This window comes from Protopterus annectens, chromosome 5.part1 (genome assembly GCF_019279795.1).
Source record: "Protopterus annectens isolate FY-2018-M chromosome 5.part1, PAN1.0, whole genome shotgun sequence".
NCBI lineage: Eukaryota > Metazoa > Chordata > Ceratodontiformes > Protopteridae > Protopterus > Protopterus annectens.
Window position 1 is genome coordinate 286,291,898 of NC_056736.1, and position 19,872 is coordinate 286,311,769.

A 19,872-nucleotide genomic window follows, 5' to 3' on the forward strand; every position below is an offset into this window, starting at 1 on the left:
CCTGTATGTATTGCTTCCACAATTCCCACCTTTTCTTGTGTAGTTTGGTCCTACCCATTTCTAAAGATTTCAATTCTAGTTGTTTTATCTCTGTTACTATATTTACTAATTCTAGTGTAGTTGGTTTAGATTTTGATTTGGTGGGGATTTGAAGCTTGCCAATGTATCACTTAGGAGTAGGTAGTTTGTCTTAAAATAAATTTCTAACTGTACCTAGAGTTGAAAGGGCTCTCTGGTTTCAGTTTTATTTCAAAGAAGACTGCTTTATGGTCAGACCTAACAAGTTACAAAGATATGCAAGGGGATGTGCATGATGCCGCTATATTAGTAAGGACAAGATCCAAGATGTTAGCCCCCCTAGTGGGTTATCTGACCAATTGTTTCAGGGTGATTGTGTTGAAGCAAGTCCAGGAATATTTGTGCTTGTGCACTAGTGGTTTTGTAGGCTTCCCAGTCTATAGTTGGATAGTTTAGATTACACAGGAAAATGGTATTTGGTTTAATACTGAGTAGTTCTATTTCCTGTAGGTAGGGGGTTCCTGTCAGAAGAACGAATGTCGAATGTGTCTTCTTCAAACTGTAAATGTCGAAAACGCAAAATGAAGCTGCTTTTAAGTGAATTCTTTCCCTGGGAAAGAAGTCTCTTGGCCACTTCTGTCACTTTGCCATTTTCGGCATTGTAGTGCGATCTCGGAGTTGGTATATTTAAGTAGGGGGTGTGGGGGACACAGCCTCCCACATGGGGGTGTGGGGGCGGTGAACCCCCCCACTTAAAATGTTTAGTGTGTTTTTTTTTTTGGGAAGAGCAAATTTTTTCCCTGGGGAAAAAAGTTGCTGTTCTGGCTTTTCGCTCTTTTTTGTTTTCGTTCTTTTGTGGTCAGTACAACAGCGTTCGATCTTTTGCTGTTATAACATAGACCCTAGGTAGGCATGTGGCTTTCTTTGGTCATAGAGGGAGTTCTGTAGGTAGCTAATATATAGTCTGGGACTTTTCTGATAGTTATTTGGGGTCTATATCAAAATCACGAAAGACAGAAACCGTGAATACAAATACGTCGACACGTAAAAAGCGAACTACCAGAAGAGCAAACCACCTAGTAAGTGAAAATCAAAACATCGAACGGATTTCCCTAACCAACAGCGCCATGCAGGTAAATATCTAACCTAAGTACAAAAAAGTAACATAACACACTTTTGCAGGGCCCCCCACCCCCACCCCCTACTTAAATATACCAACTTCGAGATTGCACTACAGTGGGGGAAAGGGTATATTTCCTTATTCCCAGAATCGTACTGCTGGCCGAATGAATCTGTTCGATGTTTTGCCTTTCGCTCAATAGGTGGTTTGCTCTTATGGTAGTTCGCTCTTTACGTGTCAACGTATTTGTATTTGCGGTTTCTGTCTTTCGTGATTTTGATATAGACCCATTATTTGGGCATGAAGTAGCTCTAGTGCATCATGCTGCTTTACCAGCCTTGATGAGAGTCTCTTTTAGATAAAGATTCTGAAACTGCAACCTTGTTTTCTCCCTCCTTTTATGGCCAAAAACATACTTTTTCTGTAAAACGCAAGCTAGAGAAAATGTGTTTGTAATGACTGTCAAGTGACTTTTGATCACTTTTAAATGGGAGTATTATTTTTTTACTTTTGTGGTAAAAAGTTAATACAACTATCTGTAGACTAAATTTTCTGTGGAAAAAGTTGTGGAATTTTACTTTTGGGTCTGGGGGAAGTGTTTAAATGCTTTTTACTGCATTTTAACGGGGGAAAGGTTACTTTTTACAACTTGTTTTACCGGCTATTGCTGATGGGCTTCCCCCGGACTCTAGTCCCTTTTTTTGGCTTAAACATGGAACAACCTACTGATTTCTCATTTCTTCCTTCTTCCAGCCACGTAGAGAAATTTTTTAAACTGCCTTTGTCTCCACAGCTGGCTGTTAGTGTCGCAGCTGCAGATAAATTACTCTGCTGTGACCTAGGCTGCTTCCTCGGACCACTGCTGCTTTTCACTACATCCCAGTGGTATAGTCCCTACAGTCACCATGGACCAGAGGTTAGATACATCCTCTATAGCTTTTAGTGGGATTTTGGGAGCAAGGGAGAGCCACTGTTGTGGTTCCTGGGAAAAGGGGCAGAAAATATCACTCTGCCAAGACAAGAAACTCTCTGGGGAGTTTTTCATGGCAAAAGTGGGTATGTTTCTTCAGAAATTCCTGTCAAAAAGAAGCAAAAGCTTAAACACGTCTTTGTCTCATTTACTCTTCACAAGAGTAACTTATTGGGCTTTGCCCAGGGCTTTGTCCATGCTCTTTACCCATTCCTGTATGGTTGTTTCTGTTTAGGGGAAAAGGAATTCTTCATTTTCTGAAGAGATTCAGGAGTTTGAACCTAAAAATTATTTTGATGGGAGAGAGAGTCTCTTCTCCATGGATTTCTGATTCACTGTGTTGATTGTGGCTTCAACTAGTACTTTTGAGGGATTCTGTTTCTCTGAACCATATCAGAATCATACATGATTCTGCTGCTGCCACTGGAGCTGTTAGGAGATTCTTTTTCCGTGTTTGATAAAGGGAATCAGTGCTTCTGCAGCCTTTTTCAAAAAGCAAAGTAAAGGGTCCCAGTAAGCCACTGGAAAGCAAATGTTTAAAGACCATAGCAGAGAGGTTCCAAAAAGAAAACGGGCCACCCTAAAGAACAAAGGGCAGTCTAAATGATTATATAAAGGACCTCCCCAACACACACCCTTCAACCTGGCAGTCCGTTAATCCTTCCAGAAAGTCTGAACCTCCACTTCTCTCATTGGCAATCAATAGTTCCAGACAAATGGGTTCTGAGTAATCTGTCAGGGTTACATTTGGCAGTGGGAGTCTCTGTCACCTTTTCTGGGGATTCTTCCTTACCTGTCGGACCAGTTTCTTGTTTTCAATTCTGTCTTTTAACATAAGCTATCTTAGGGGGTGATAAAAGCTGTCCCTCTTCCTCAGTAAGGAGAGGAGTTTTATTCAAGGATGTACCAAAGAAAGAAGATTCTTGGAGACCAGTTCTGAATCCTTCCTTTCTGAACTTGTTTGTGATGGTGCCAAACTTCAGAAGGCTGTCACTTCACAATTTCTTACCTCTTATTTCCTATTTGAGTTTACTAGCGAACTTAGGTTTAAAAAATGCTTATCACACTCCTCAAGATCCAAATTTCAGACATTTCTTATGGTTTCTCTGTCTGAATCACATTATCAGTGCTCTGCATTACCATTTGGTCTGTCTACTGCTCCTAGGGCATTTACAAAGTGTCTTTGTCCTGTGATTGCCTACTGCAGACTGCAAAGTATTCACATTTTATCCTTACTTAGGTGATTTGCATATCTTTCAGTATTTTCCAAGTGTCAGAAATGTCTGACTTGAGTAAGAGCTCCTACATAGGCTGCAATTAGAAGAGAACATACAGATGTCTTGCCTGACTCTTCACGGGATTCTTTTCCTGGTGTGTCTTGGACACCTCAGTTTAAAGATCTTTTTTTTTTCCATGGAGAAAAAAAGTATGTTTTTAGATCTCTCTCTGATTTTTTCCACTCATACTTCCATCTCAGCAAGGTAATTCCTAAGGATTGTGTGTCTCATGGCAACTGTGATATTCATGATACAGCTTGCAAAATTCCACATGATTAAAATCCAGTGGTACCTGAAATGTATATGTTCCAGCATCAACATCCCCTTACATTTCAGATTGTAATGAACAAGAACACTTGTCTATCAACCTACTTAACTGAATAAATTACTTAAAACTTTAACAAGATGTCTTTATTCCTCTCTTAAAGAGGGCATCAGAGAGCGAGCCTCCTAGATCTGCTAACTAAATTGATTTTATCTGGGCTAATCATTTGTAATCTGCTTCTTTTTAGTCACGTCACCCTCAGGGTCACAGGTGGGATACCAGATCTGACTTGAGCTTTCTGCATTACATCTGTTTTTTAGTATGGAAAATGTAGTTATGCTTGTTTTCACTTGAATTTCATACATTATCATATAATTTAGGAAAGAAAGACTGAGGTTCATGAACTTCAGCCTGCAATGGTCAACAAAAGTGTGAGTTCAGAAACTCTGAATGGAACTGAAATATAGGGCCTTCCGAGATTTGATCCATCTGCAGAGAACCTCTCAGATGTACTTACCTCTGCTCAGAACAAGTGATTGTTACAGTGTGCTCATCAGGCCTTAATTGCTTGATAATTGTTTATTTAGCAATTTAATAAGATAATTCATAGTAAACTTGGTGTTATGGGACCTATCACTCCATCCCACCCCTTTTTATTATATGTTAATTAACTCTATGCTGAAAGTGCAGACTTGCTCAGTTCTAAATCCATTATCAGTGAATCACTGCTGTCAGGGAAAGTTTTCAGCAAAAGTAGCTGAGCAAGTCTGCTGTGCATCCTCTCGGGTATGTGGCAGTACATGAAAGTATCCTATTGCAAGCCATGGAAGATACTATTCATTGTGGTGAAAGCTCCACTATAGGCCTTGTCTGTTAGCATAGATCCTTTGCTCTTACTGGGATTCCTAACCAGAATCTCGTAGGTGACTGAGGTTGCCAGAAGGCTTTTAACACACCTAGCCTAAGTGGGAGAGGTGTTCTTGTCCTGCTACATTTGGATGGTTGTATTTCCAAGTCCATATGTTTGTGTGGACTGGGTCTTGCTTTCACTGGGCACATTGACATTTCTGCACATCACAACCTTGAAGAGGTCATAACTGTTGCCCAGCATTTGCTGGTTAAGCAGTTCTTTGAATGGGTCCTACTTCACTCCCTTTTGAAGAATCACTCTCTACATAGACTTATAATTTCAAGACTGACAAGTTCATCTTTTCCATTTTCAATCTTGTGTTTGGAAGCTCTGAAGTTAAGGGTCTTGGAGCATGCAGTTCTTCTTGGCCATTAGATCTTCAGGCTTTTTATTTGTACAGAGCATTATTTGGCCTTTCATGGGGGGCATGATCCCTTAACACTCCATTCTTTCTTACAGTGGTGTCAGGGGTATGCTTAATTCTGTTCATCACCCTGTAGAAATCTGGGGGAGGGGGTGAAAATCCTTCATACCCTGGATATTCATCAACTCATGTTTTACCTGAATAGATTGCATGATTTATGGAGGACACAGATGATGATTGGTCTCCTTTGCTTCTGAGAGGGTTGGCCTTGCAAATAGATAAGTAAACTCTTTCAAGCTGGATTGTTGCCTACATTGTGTTTTGCCATTTTGCTTTTAAGTGCCTGTGGGGAAAAGTCTGATCTGATGTTGTCCTCCTCATTCTTCCTCACTGATGGGTCTCATATCCAACATTGGATCTAACTCAGCCACTTCTTTCAGACTTCGGGTCCAAGTCTCAAGCTCCTCTGTCTTCCCATAATACATCACACCACCTCTAACTTCCCAGATCCCGTTTGCCTTGCTTCACATGCAGATGTGGTTCCAGAGTCTCAGAACTGCTAGTGGTTTGAGATAGGTCTTTCTAAAAATTCTCAAAGAATTTCTCCTTTAAATATATAGTTGTACATTTATATTGTGTTTAGTTTTCTTTTTTATCCTCCCCTTCTGATAGATCTTGAGACGTTAGGGACCTTTAGTTTTGTTCTGATTTTTCGTGCTAGTGGCATTTCTTTTCCTGTTTAAAAAAAATCCTTCTGGTATACTAGAATTTGTTGTTGTAGTATTTCTTGCGGTGTTTCTTCTGTTAGGTTCTGTCTTTAGCTATGGCCAGTAAACCTACTGGATTCAAATGATACACTTCTTGTGGGCATAAGATGCCAAATTCAGATGCCTACAAGAAGTGCGTCTGTTTCCTAAGACCAGGACATTTAGACGCACTGCCTGGTGTGTACGGCCTTTAACCCTTGAGTCTTGGCTGACCGCCAAAACAAATTAATTTTGAAAGGCCTTTTACTTGTATCTTCTGCCTCAGGGGCTCAAACTTGAAGCATGCCAGCTCTAAAAGATCCCTTTCTGTCTTTTCAAGGGACTCTTCATAGCCAAATCAAAAAAGATCAGGCTCTTGGATCTGCCTAGCTGGATCTGAGTGGGACCAGAAAAGCATCTGATCCTAAACAATCTTCGGATCTGTTGGCTGTGGATCCTAGTGCCAAAACTCCTTCTTTGGCTCTTATTGGTTCTACTCCATGGATAGCTTCATCAGATCAGAAACCCTTGGATCCTATTATACAGATCAGAAACCCTTGGATCCTATTATACAGACTCATTTTCCGATCAGTCCCTCTGCTTCGGGAACCCAGTATCCTGGTTTCCCAAGAGAGTCGAGGTCAGATCCGAGAAAGCTCTCTTTCTTACCTCAACCCTGACCAGTCCTGCTCTCTGTTTTGAATCAGAGTGGATTCAGGTCTGAGATGTCTGCGCTGACTCTGGGGGGGTTGCCTTTGGCTCTGACTTTGTTGGATATTTTGCTTCCTCTCAAAGCTTCAGCTTTTGACAACTTGGGTCTGATTCTGTCGTGAGGCCTCTAATCCAGTAATTTTGACTCTGTGGGAGAGGGTTTCCTGTGGTATGTCAGCCTTCTGGTTGCAGAAAGGGCTTTCTGCAGGATTATAGAAGTGTCTGTGTGGACTGGGTCTCTTTTTCACTGGGCACATTGTCATTTCTGCACATCACAACATTGAGGAGGGCATAACTGTTGTCCAACATTTGCTGGTTAAGTAGTTCTTTGAATGGGTCCTGCTTCACTTCCTTTTGAAGAATCACACACTTATATAGGCTCATAATTTCATGACTGATAAGCTCATCTCTTCCCTTTTCAATCTTGTATTTGGCAGCTCTGACATTATGGGCCTTGGAGCATGCAGATGTTCTTTGTGTAGAGACATCCGCAGGTTCCACTGTTGAAGAAGCATCTCGCGGCATACCAGACTCCGAATGGGTCTCAGTAGAGGCCTGCGAATCTGAAGTAGCAGGTATCAGAGAGCGCGAAAGCACCTCACTGAGTACTGGCAACTAGCTTAGGAGAAGCGTCGTCGGCAGCTTTGGACCTATGTGGTCTGTCTCTGTCTTTATGTTTGTGATTTTTTTTTGGAATGTAGGTAGTCTGGTGGCTTACTGAAGCCATTTCTGGATAATTGAACTGAATACCAAAATATTTAGAAGCGTAAATATACTGATGACAAAAATAGTTTGTTGTTTAAATAAGGCACAAAACCGATAGCAAGGTACGTCGTGGTCAGGGCCTAAGCATGGAATGCAGTACGAATGAAAATCTTTATGAGGTATTTGCTTTCCACAAGAAATACAATTAACTTTTACTGACATCGGTTTAGAGCAAGAAAAAGTTTCCCAAACAGGGTACTTAGCTTAGTTGAAGGCTTCAATTCTGAAACTTGAAAATGAAAATTTCAGGAGTCTGCCGACCGGCACTTGTGAACTGCTTCTGCTTCGGGCACCGCATGGCAAGAGAAGCTGATGTAATGGCATCGGCTGTATACTTTATACCCCTGACTACCTGACATCATGGAAGATGAGACAGCAACCAACACAGGACCCAAGACTTCGATAATCAGGCCGACTGAGGGCTACTGCAAGTAGATGACGCAAATGTGATGACTGCAACAGTGAATACACTCTAACATCTACATTTATGGTAAGTGCACACAGCTGTACTTTCTTCTTGGCCATTAGATCTTCTGGCTTTTTATTTGTACAGAGCATTATTTGGCCTGTCATGGGGAGCATGATTCCTTAAAATTAACCCTCAATTCTTACTTACAATAGTGTCAGGAGTATGCTTAATTCTATTTGTTCATCATCATCATCGGCCCCCTTTTTCCCATTTTTTCTACATAGAGTCGGAGAATCGTGTTAACTGTTGCCAACTCTTTCGATTCAGTGTCACACTCCTGCCTTCTTCAACACTCATGCCTGACTGTCGCAGATCTTCTTTCACACAATCCATCCCCCTCTTTGCTGGATGTCCTTGCTTCCTCTTACCTTCTTCCTGTCTGTCCCAAATCTTCCTCACCAGATTGTCTTCTGCTTTTCTACACGTCCCCAAACCACCATAATCTGCTCTCTTTCATCTTTTCTGCAATTGGAGCTACTTTGGCCTCTGCTCTTATGTTTTCATTTCTTCGTCTGTCCCACAATGTGCATCCTAACACCTTTCTCAGGCACTTCATTTCCATCACCTCTAGCTTCTTCAACTGTTCTGCCTTTACTGCCCAGGTTTCTGTACCATACAGTATTACTGGTCGCACCACTGCCTTGTGCATCTTGCTTTTCAGCTTTTTTGGCATTCTTCTGTCATAGACTACACCTGATACTCTATGCCAGTTGGCTGCATCCTCTCTGATTCTAGCTTTGACTTCTTCATTCAGACTACCTTTCTCCTCAACCACCCCCCCAGATATCTGAAGCTGTTTACCTGTTCCACTATCTTCCCTTCTAGCTCTATTCTCAGCTTCTTCTGATTTCCCCAATTTGCTGCCATTACCACCGTCTTATCTGTGCTTAGTTTTATCCCATGTGCCTTCAGATTTGCTTCCGTTCTCCTATCATTTGCTGAAGTTCTAGCTGAGTCTGCTTGTACTACTACATCGTCTGCATACAGCAGATTTGTTGATTTGTCCCTTCCAACCTGTTTGCTAATGTAGTCCATCACCAGTATGAACAACAGTGGGCTCAGAGCTGGAACCCTGATGTACACCCACTCCCACTGGGAAACCCCTCTGTGAGGCCGAACACTGTTCGTACTTGAGTCACTGGGTCCTTGTACATAGCCTGCACTAATTCTACCAATGTTTCCGGGAATTCAAGCCACCACAGTACTGCCCAGATTAGCTTTCTTGGGACCTTGTCATATGCTTTCCCCAAGTCTAGGAATGCCCAGTTGGACTCTGTCCTCATTTCTAGCTTCTTCTCAAGTATCTGTCTCAATGCAAACATTGGGTCAATTGTGTTGTATCCTGATCTAAATCTTAACTGCTCATCCCCCATCTTATATTCTGCTGCTCTGCGTATCCATTTATCAGGCATTCTCTCCAGAACTGTTTTTCAGTGTGGTAGGAGTTTGATCCCTCTGTACTGCCCACAGTTGCGGATGTCCCCTTTGTTCTTGTACACTGGCACAAGTATGCTTATTCTCTAGTCATCTGGGATTCGCTTTTCTCTCCACACTGCTATTAGTACCTTCAAGAGCCATTTCTCCCTTATCTTACCCAGCATCTTTATCATATCTGCTGTCACCTCATCTGAGCCTGCTGCTTTCCCTGACTTCATCTTCCTTAGTGCTGTTCTTACTAATTCTAAGGTGGGCTCCTATTCTTTAAACGTAGGCTGTTTCTGGGGCAGTACAGCTTCTGTGGGGTTTTCTTCATTCAAAAGCTGCTGAAAATGCTCCTTCCATCTGCCTTTGATGTCCTGTGGACTTGTAAGCAGGTTGTTGCTGGCATCCCTTATGAATCGTGTCTTACTATCTTCTTTATCTTTCTGTTTTTGCCTTGCAACCTGATATAGTTTCTTTGTGCCCCTTACTGAGTCACTTTCCAGAAGTTGGTAGAGTGCCTCTGATTCCCTATTCTTTGCTATTGCAAATTTTTTCTTAGCTTCTTTATTGACCAACCAGTAGTCCTTTCTAACCTGGTCAGTCTTTTCTATCTTCCATTTCTTCCTGCTCTCCTCATTTCTTTTGATGACTTCTTGCACTTCTGCATTCCACCACCAGCTTTCCGTATGTACCTTATTTCCATACCTGGCTCGGCCACTTATCTTTTCTGTAGTCCTAACACATGCTGTTTTTAATTCTTTGAACTGCTGTACTTTCTCTCCATTCAGCTTCCAGGTCTTCAGCCTGGTCTCTGTTGACCTTAGAGCCTTCTCTGACCACTGCTTGCAGCTGATTGTGGCAATTAATGGTTTATGCTGTGGGCCGACTGTTTCATTGGGGATGACTTTGCAATCATGGGTTCTACCCCAGTCCTTTTTTCCTTACTAGGAGGAAGTCTAACTGAGTTGCATGTTGGCTACTCTTGTATGTGATCTTGTGACTCTCTCTTTCTGAACCATCTGTTGGCTACTATCAAGCCATTTGCCAGAGAGAAGTCTAGAATGGCTTCTCCTTTATTCCTGTTACCTCACCCATGTGGACAGAGGCAGTCCTCGTATCCTGTTCTGTCTGCCTCGATATGTGCATTCAAGTCACCCATTATCAACATCAATTCATGTTGTCCTGCTTTATTTAGTAGGTCTTCCAACTGCTGTCTGAATGCATTCTTTTCCTCACTATCACAGTCCTGCTGTGGAGCATGTGCTGATATTATGATTACTACCCTATCATTGCACTGGAGTCTGATTGCCATGAGTCTGTCATTAATTCTGATGATATCCCTCACTGCCTTCTGAAGACTCTCTCTCACCACAATTCCTACACCATTTCTAGCCTGTTCCCCACCCGAGTATTAGAGTCTGGATCCCAGTCCAAGTGGCTTTGCTGCACTGCCCTTCCATCTTGTCTCTTGGATACATAAGATGTCCAGCCTCCTCCACATCATCATGTCATCCACTTCCAAGCTGCATCCTTTCAGTGAACCTACATTAAGCGTAGCAATTTTCAGTTCATGTTTGGCAGATTGGTTGGTTTTACATCCCGATTTTCACTCAGCAGAGCTATCCTAGGTAACCCAGGCTGGTCAACTAGACACCTCCCAGCTAGTAGCTTATTGGCCCAGGGCTGCTGGGCTTTATGGCGGGCACACACTGGCCAATAGGGGAAAATATACCCCACCCACCTTTAGCAAGGGTCCCTGGCGTGGGTGAGAGTATGCCGGGTCCTCAATCCACTTATCACCAGTAGCTACCCATGCCCATTTTTGGTGACATTAGTCAACATGACCAAATCACCTAGAGCCACAGTACACAGTCTGATCCATGTTCTCTTATCTTGAGGATACTGCGCACCACAGTAGATGCCCAAAGCAGTTTGTTCATCACTCTGGAGAAATCTGGGGGGGGGGGGTGAAATCCTTCATATTCTGGATATGCATCAACTCAGGTTTTACCTGAATAGATTGCATGCTTTATGGGAGATGCAGAAGATGTTTGGTCTCCTTTGCTGCTGAGGGGGATGGCTTTGCAAATAGCTAAGCAAACCCTTTCAAGCTTGATTGTTGCCTACATTGTGTTTTGCCATTTTGGTTTTAAGTACTTTGGGGGAGAATTATGTTTTTAAAGCCCATTCCACTAAAGATGTGGCTGCTTCACGTGTTTGTTTCTTGAATGTCTCAGTTGTGAGGGCATTTGTACCATTGCCACTTGGTTGTCTGTGCACCAGACATTACCTTTACTTGGACAATGATTCCATAAGTCAAGCCTTCTGTGGTTCCTCATTTTTATAGGTTTGGCTTTCTGAGCTGTCTTCTTTTGGCAAGTCTACATCACTGGCCTCAGAGGATGTTTGGGTTTTCCATGCGTGGGATGCATCCCATGTACATATCCATTGCAGATTGTCCCCTAAACTCTGATAGTCAAAAACCTTTCCAAAGCAAACTTCAAACTACTTGCATCCGAAGTGGAAAGCTTCACTATTCCCTTGCAGAAGGATAATGATATCCAGGATGCGGAATCCTACACCAAGGCACTCTATATGCATCTTCAGGATTGCATGGACCATGCTATCCCAGATAAAACCAAGACTCCTTCCTCAAGCAAGAAAAAACCAGTCTGGTGGACCCCGGCCATAAGCAAACTTTACAATAAAAGGAGGAGACTTATACAAAAAAGGGCCAAATCTCAAGTAGAAAAATCATCCCTGATCAGCATTACTAAGAAATTGAGGGCCCTCAAGTCAACTAAAGCTAATTTTGAAAAGAAAGTCGCCAAGGATGCCAAGGATAACCATAAGGCCTTCTATGGCTATGTCAAAAACCTAAATGGCAATGCTCAGGTCTGTTCTGAGCTAGTACAAAATGGAACAAAATACGCTGACCCTTCTGATGTTGCCAACATCTTGGCTGACAGGTTCAGTGCAACCCCCCCCCCCCACCACCACCTACAGGGCCTATTACCATTCCAGGGGATTGTGTAAGTCCAATTATTACTGATACATTGGTTAACAAGGCTCTATCTAAAGCTAAAAACACCACCTCCATGGGACCAGATGGTGTCCCAGGCTGTGTCATACACGAGCTCCAAAAGGAATTAACCCCATATCTTAATACCCTGTTCAGTCTCAGCCTCTCCACAGGATATGTGCCCATAGAATGGTGCAAGGCAACGGTGGTCCCGCTACACAAGGGTAGGGCCACAACTGACCCTGGGAACTAGCGACCAATAAGCCTGACCAGTCTGATCTATATGGCTATGGAGCGAATCATTATGGAACTCATAAATGGAGAAATTGGGAACTTCCAGTCGCTAGACCCCACACAGTTCGGCTTCGTCAAGGGCAGATCATGCCTCCTGAACCTGGTGGATTTCTTTGAGACAGTTACTCAGGCTATAGATAAGGTGAAAGGAGGTACACACGGCTTACCTTGACCTTGCTAAAGCATTTGACACCATTCCCCATTCAGGTATTATTGATAAGCTCACCAGCCTGGGCATAAACCCTTACGTCACAAGATGGATCGCAAATTGGCTCTCAGACAGATCCCATAAAGTAAGAGTAGCGGGATCTATGTCCGAATCCAGACCAGTAAAGAGTGGTGTGCCTCAGGGCTTTGTCCTGGGGCCGCTCCTGTTTGGCATATACTTCTCAGAAGTACAGGCATGCACGGAAGGGCTGTGGCTGACTAAGTTTGCAGACGACTGCAAACTGGGTACTATATCTCCGGCCGACATGGAGATCCTCCAGAAGGGCCTAAATGAGACTGATGCATTGTGTCAAAGCCATGGTCTCAAGCTAAATGCAAAAAAAATGCGTAGTAATCCCTTTTGGAAAAAACAGAGTACCTGCAATCTACAACATAGGAGGTAATCCCCTGAAATCTGAAGAAGAAATAAGGGATTTAGGGACCCAAGTAGATAGTCAGCTTTCCTTTGATAACCATGTTGCCAAAGTGGTTAGAAAATCCTTCTATGTGACCCATCTGATCACGAAAGGGTTTGCATCAAGATCTAAGGATGTAATGGTGCCCCTCTACTCTTCCCTCATCAGACCCATTATTGAGTACAATGCACCATTTGGAATGTACCTGGCTAGACATCTCCAGCAGCTGTAGAGACCACAGAGGTACCTAACCAAGAGGATTACTGGCCTCAAACAGTTGCCCTATGCAGCACGACTGAAAAAGCTAAGACTGTTCTCTGTTGCATACCGCTTTCTCAGAGGCGATCTCCATCTAACGTACAGAGCCATGTCCAACCCATAATTGTTGAACATGCTCCATCTTAGCAAAACCAAATCTACTCGAGCTACACGCTCTAGGGATATAAACCTCAACACAACAATGAATAGAACATGCTGGAGGGATAGATTCCCTTCGCAGAGACTTCCCTTACTATGGAACAGGGTCCCGATCTATGTAAGACAGAGCCCCTCACTATCACTCTAAAAGAGGAACCTTGATGAGTGGATGGGTAACAGAAAGTTCACACCGGGGATCACACCAACAGCACTACTAGATAGGGGCCAAGGGTACTAGCTGCTAGTACAAGGGTCTAGAGCTACTAAAGGGGCGGTGAATACCGCACAACGTGGCTGGGCTAATATATGCCTTTGGGCAGATAGCCCAGTACCAGCCTATGAACCTATATAAAATGTATGTATTTAACATATAGTTTGGTCTATAAGAATTCCCTTTACACTGGTTACTTAAGACTTTCCTGCCATCAGCCTATGTCTGGATAACCACTACTATCCAGTTATTGCTGATGGAGTTACTTGTAAGTCAGTTTATATATTAATATACTGTAAATTAATATTAGTAAATTAATATCTTATAAAATAATGGGTTCATTAATATTAGTATCTTATAAGAGGATGGGGCATAGTAAGCCAGAAAATACTTAGGGGATTGCCATTGAGCGGAAGGATATTTTTAATCTGTGGAGCAAGGAAAACCATTGTAATGAGCAGTTAGTCGACAAGGTCAACAAGATTGAGCTAAATATAGTTTGGCCTCCTTGTGCTTCATAATTTTAACCTCTCCATCCCTCCTCTTGTTAATCACTAATCTTTCTGTTGTTCCCCCTTCCCATGTTCCTACCCAGTGGCTTCACCACCTGCTGGTTTTATGCTTGTTTCTTCTACAGTAGAAAGGTGATGGGCATCTCAGGCTTTGCAAGAGCCCTAAGGGCTTCCTGAGCAAGAATGAATGGATCAATCAAACCTATCTGTTAATCCAGTGACACAAATCTGTTGATGTAAATCCTGTGGAGTGGCTTCTGCTTATCCCACCCCCAGGCTGGCTGCATTCTCATTGTAGTTGCTTAGACAGGGTGAGGAAGCAAGCATGCTCCCAATCACACTTTCTTTTCTCTAGTTCAGCATGAGGGTTCCTACCTGGCATAGAGCAAGCCAGTGCAGCTTCTGTAAACGGGTGATGCATCCAGCCTTGCAGCCTTCATCCTTGCCAAGATTAGTGAGCTGTTGCAAGTTCAAGCTCATCTTCTCCCATCAGATTCCTCAGATGTCCTATTACTAATTTGAATAAGCATTAATAAAGTTGTGTTTTACTGGATTGGAGCATTGGTTTTGTTGTGGTCGTCGACTTCCCAGGTGTTTTGGTTGTGCTGGTTTTGGTTTCTTGCTTTGGACCTGTTGGCTGGGACATGGTCAGGGCTTCACTCCTCTGAGCCCCAGGGCTGAGTCTCATCACTATTCCTTCTCTGTATAATCCAAGAGCTTCCTTTTTATTTCAGTTCCATTTGCTTCCCCACCTCCACAAAGAGAAGTTGGAAAGAGCATGTTTCTGTTCTACCATTAACAGATTGTTGATTTCTGCAAATGTTATTCTTTATTTAATAAAAAAAAAAATAACCAAAGTAGTGAAACGGGTAAGCATACATTAGTATAAAAGAAAACAAACCTTAGTAGAATTCATCTGATGTATGCTTGGAATATTTGTTTTAACTTTCCCTACCTAGTTATTTGCTTCCGGTACCTTTGCTAATTTTTTCCAGTAAACTCCAAAACCCTCTTGCCTGGTTAGTGCACCCTTACTTGTAATCATCCGAATTGGTAAAATTTCCTTTGTCCTTTTCTGTGTTGGCTTAATTCTTAGAATGCTTTCTGCTACTTTATGAATATAATCTATATCATTATTTTTTTTAAGAGCCTGTATCCAAAATCTTACTCTCTCCTTATTTCTCAAAGTCTCTACTCTCATTTCATCATCTTCACCTTCCACTTTGATTTATAACCTTCTGCTGGTTTTGTGTATGAGGTTTAACTGGGTAGCACTGAAGTATCCCTTCAAATCACAAAAATAGAGGAGGAAAGACAGGTCCAAAGCAAGAAACCAAAACCAGCACAACCAAAACACCTGGGAAGTCGACGACCACAACAAAACCAATGCTCCAATCCAGTAAAACACAACTTTATTAATGCTTAACAATCTCGCTGCATTTTCATCCACCATCCAGGACTTCATCAGATACACTACTTTAAATCTAGCCCACAATGTATACCATCCCAACTTGTTTAGTAAGTCTTTAATTGTTTAATTACCACTAACACAACTTTTAAAGCCATAAAATCCCAAAGAACACACACACATATATGTATATGTATGTGTGTGTGTGTGTAATATATATATATATATATATATATATATATATATATGTGTATATGTATATATAATGCATAAAAGCTAAGTCATTAATCCACATCCTCTAGAGACTGTAAACCATACCTGAATGAATAAATATGATGTTTATAAATGAATAAATATAAATATATGTATAAATAAATACAATGCATACAAAAATTCCCCTACCATCTAAAACAGCATTTTAATATGGGACCAAGGAAATACAACATTGCCATCCAGCAGTCATAGCTGGAAAGTAAAAATATGTAAATATAAAAAAGCATATCTGTAAATGTAAAAAAGTACTTAATTATTTAAAAACATTTTAGAATAATTTAGAATAAAATACTTATAAAGGTTATTAAAGTTTGGCTGCCCTAAATTTTAACACTGGCACCAAGGAAGTATTTTTGTTCAGCCCTGGGAATCTATTCGCTTCCAGCATTAATTGGCAGAAAACGTCCCTAAATTCTATCTTTGTTTAACAGGGTACACCTTTAGGGTCACAGTCAACCTTTTGTATCCCCAAAAAATCATAGATCGCTTTTGGGCAAACTAAAGTATGCTTATATATAATGCATAATGTATCCCCTTTTCTGAATATTGTATAGATGTTCATAGACCCTTCTTTTCAGTTTTTTGCTGGTCTTCCCTACATAAAACCCTCCACATTCCTTACAAGTAAAAACATAAAGTACCCCAGCACTATTATAATTAAAATAAGAACTAGCTTCAATAGGTCTATTCCTGGATTCTATGTGAATAGATTCCCTACTACTCATTGACATTGAGCACATGACCCACTTCTAAAGGTGCCATTTTTGCATCTACCCGTTTCCCTACGTCTTTTTCCTAATAAATCTTTAATGTTCAAACCTTTTTTGTATACAGACCTTAATGGTTCCGTAAATATTTCTTCCAAATCTGAATAACAAGCAAACCTGTTCCAGTTATCCAGGATCATCTCCCTAATTATATGTGAATTATATTTAAAGGTCATAATGTGCGTGCCTTTAAACCCTTCTTCCTCATCTCCTGTTAGTACCTCTTGGAACACTTCCTCTATCATTTCCAGAGTGTACATACTTTCTAAAAACATATTTTTCAACTTCACACATTCATCTAAAAAATCCTGCTCACTTGAGGTCATCCTAGATCCTCAAATAAATTGCCTTTTCAGTATACTTTTTTCTGTCTGTAGGGATGTGCACTGGTATAATACATATATGAATTGGAAAATATCTCCTTCCTGAAAATAGTTGATTTGAATTCTTTCTTCTCAGATTTTCTGAATAGTAACATCCATGTAGTACGTTTCATCCTTGGTAATAGTATAAGTAAACCTAAGGAACTCTGTGGTAGTTTTTTAAATATTGTAAAAATCTAACAATTCTGATTCCTCTCCAGTCCAAAAAATACAGATATCGTCCAGGTAGTGCCTATAAAAGTTGCACTTGTTAACATATTTGGACCCAAAAATATATTTTTCTTCATGTACGGATAAAACTATGTTCATATAGGCAGGGGCACAGCAGGCACCCATCGCCACCCCACTTATTTGTTTAAAAAATTCTCCTTCAAAATAAATAAAATTATTCCCTAATACTAAATCCATAAGTTCTGTACAAGCCTGGAACTCATTTGAGAGTTTCCCTCTAGCCAAAAGTGCTTCTTCCAACCATTCTAATCCTATTCTGTGGGGAATCACCGAAAAAAATATCTTGAATATCTACAGTTAGAAAAATCAACTCATCCTTATAAAGATCTTTCTTAATACATCGCAAAAAATCCCAGGAATCTTTTAAAATCCCACTGTATTCCATCCATATATTTTTCAACTTACTGTCCAAAAACTTAGCCAGTGGGTGAATTTTGGATCCATTCACCGCCACAGTTGGTCTCAGTGGGGGATCATTAGTGTTCTTATGAATCTTCGGGATACCGAAGATAGAAGGGACTTTTGGTTTGTCCAGTGATAAAAATTGAAAAGTTCCTTGATCTTTCCTCCCATCATTAAGCAACTCCCTCAAGGAAAAAATCTATCCTTCTGTATACTATGTTAATTTTGTTCCTAGACACCCTAGAGTATCTACCTTGGTAGTTTAATAGGTCCAGCATTTTTGCAGAGTATACTATAGTCTGTCCATTAATATAGTCCCACCCCCTTTATCCGTCTTCATCACTCTTGTTTATTTATTCCTTCTCAGTTCCTCCTTTAATCGTTTTTCATCGTTCAGGAGTTTTGGGAAAACACTACTTTAATTGCTTCCCTTAACTCAGTCTCCACCTGAGCCTCAGATTTGTTTACCTGAGGATGAGTAGGGAGATTTACACTACTTCTCACAACTGGTATTTCCACCAGTCACAGAGTTTTTAGCAAATAGTAATTCCAAGTTTTTCTTACAAATGAAAAGCTTATGGTCTATAAGTGCCCTGCTTATTTCACTTTTGCAACTAGGTATAAATTTTAACCCATCAGTAAATTAAAAAATGTTTGCTTAGCCCCAGTGTTAAAACTTAGGGCAGCCAAACTTTAACAACTCGTATAAGTATTTTATTCTAAATTATCCTAAAATGTTTTTAAATAATTGAAAAAGTATTTTTATACATTTATAGATGTGCTTTTTTTATATTTATGTATTTTTTTCTTTCCGGTTATGACCACTGGATGGCAATGTTGTATTTCCTTGGTCCCATGTTAAAATACTGTTTTAGATGGTATGAGAATTTCTTGTTTGCATTGTATTTATTTATACATTTATTTATGTTTATTCATTTATAAACATATTTATTCATTCAGGTATGGTTTACGCAGGAGTGGCCTTAGGTCAACTGGTGCCCTAGGCAAAAGGGCTCCACAGCGCCCCCCACCACCACCTGATGCCCCCATCCTGGTCTACTTACACCAAATAAATACTGAAAAAGCACCCCTACTAGAGTGGCACCCTAGGCGGCTGCCTAGTTGGGCTATGCCTAAGGCCGGCTATGGGTTTATGGTTCCTAGAGGATGTGGATTAATGACTTGGTTTTTATATGTTGTATATATGTGTTCTTTAGGAATTTATGGCTTTTAAAAATTGTGTTAGTGGCAATTAAACATTTAAAGGCTTATTAAACAAGTTGGGATGGTATATATTATGGGGTAGATTTAAAGTATTTTATTTGATGAAGTCCTGAATTGTGGATAAGACCGTGGTGAGACTGTTAAGTGTTAATAAAGTTGTGTTGTAGATTTCCCAGATGCTTTGGTTGTGTTGGTTTTGATCCCTTCAAATCAGCTAATATTAAACCTCTAAGTTCTTCAAGGAGAATCCTGTTGTCCCACGTAACTCTTACCCTCTTCCCATCCCAAATTCCTTCTTGTTTGTATTAATTACCTCCACAACTTCTCCTCCTATGCCTCACCTGCATATAAAATTAAAGAAACTAAAAACATTTTCACTGCTTGTATTTTGCTCTTCATATCCATTTTCAAAAACATAATTTTCTCAGTTTTTCTATTATCTTTTATTTAGTCTCATTGCCCATATCTTTCGCTGCCATAACCGAATCCTTCTTAATCCATGTACCAAAATACTTCATTGTATGTCCCCATAAAAATGTGTGTATTGCTGAATCAGTTTGTGTGTTTGTAAGTAGTTTACCCCTATAGACATGGGTTTATCTGCACTAATTTTATAATCAGAAAAAAAAAAACTAGAAACTATCTCAAAATGTTCAACAACTTCAAAATGTCCTTTTCTGGATTCATCAAACAGAAAACAGTAATTGTAAATAGTTATGGATGTAATGGGATCCTATCTCACCTACATTCATAACTGATGCCGACTCGGCCACTATATAGTAGAACAAAGTCTCTAATTGGCTGGGCTACCCCTTATCCCAGAATGCACCACGCCTGCTTCCCCAGATCTCGTTTGCCACTTTTCAAGCTAGACGTGGTCTCGACTTGGCTGGAGCCAAGTGTTTTTTTTGTTACTTTTTGGTCTTTTGACCTAGGGTTTTCTTCACTAATTTAACAAACAGCTGTTTTAACAGCTTTACGTGTGTGTGTGAACCTTTTTCAGTGTGATTGGTATTTCTCTATTTTCCGGGCAAGGCCCGTTTAAGTTAGAGGGCCCTTGCCCTTATT

At 40.8% G+C, this 19,872-nt stretch overlaps 1 protein-coding gene across 1 annotated transcript in view; it reads left to right on the forward strand.

Moving 5' to 3' along the window:
• ITSN1 (intersectin 1) overlaps positions 1–19,872 on the forward strand; it is a 2,682,533-nt gene that overhangs the window by 646,386 nt on the left and 2,016,275 nt on the right. The window lies entirely within an intron of this gene.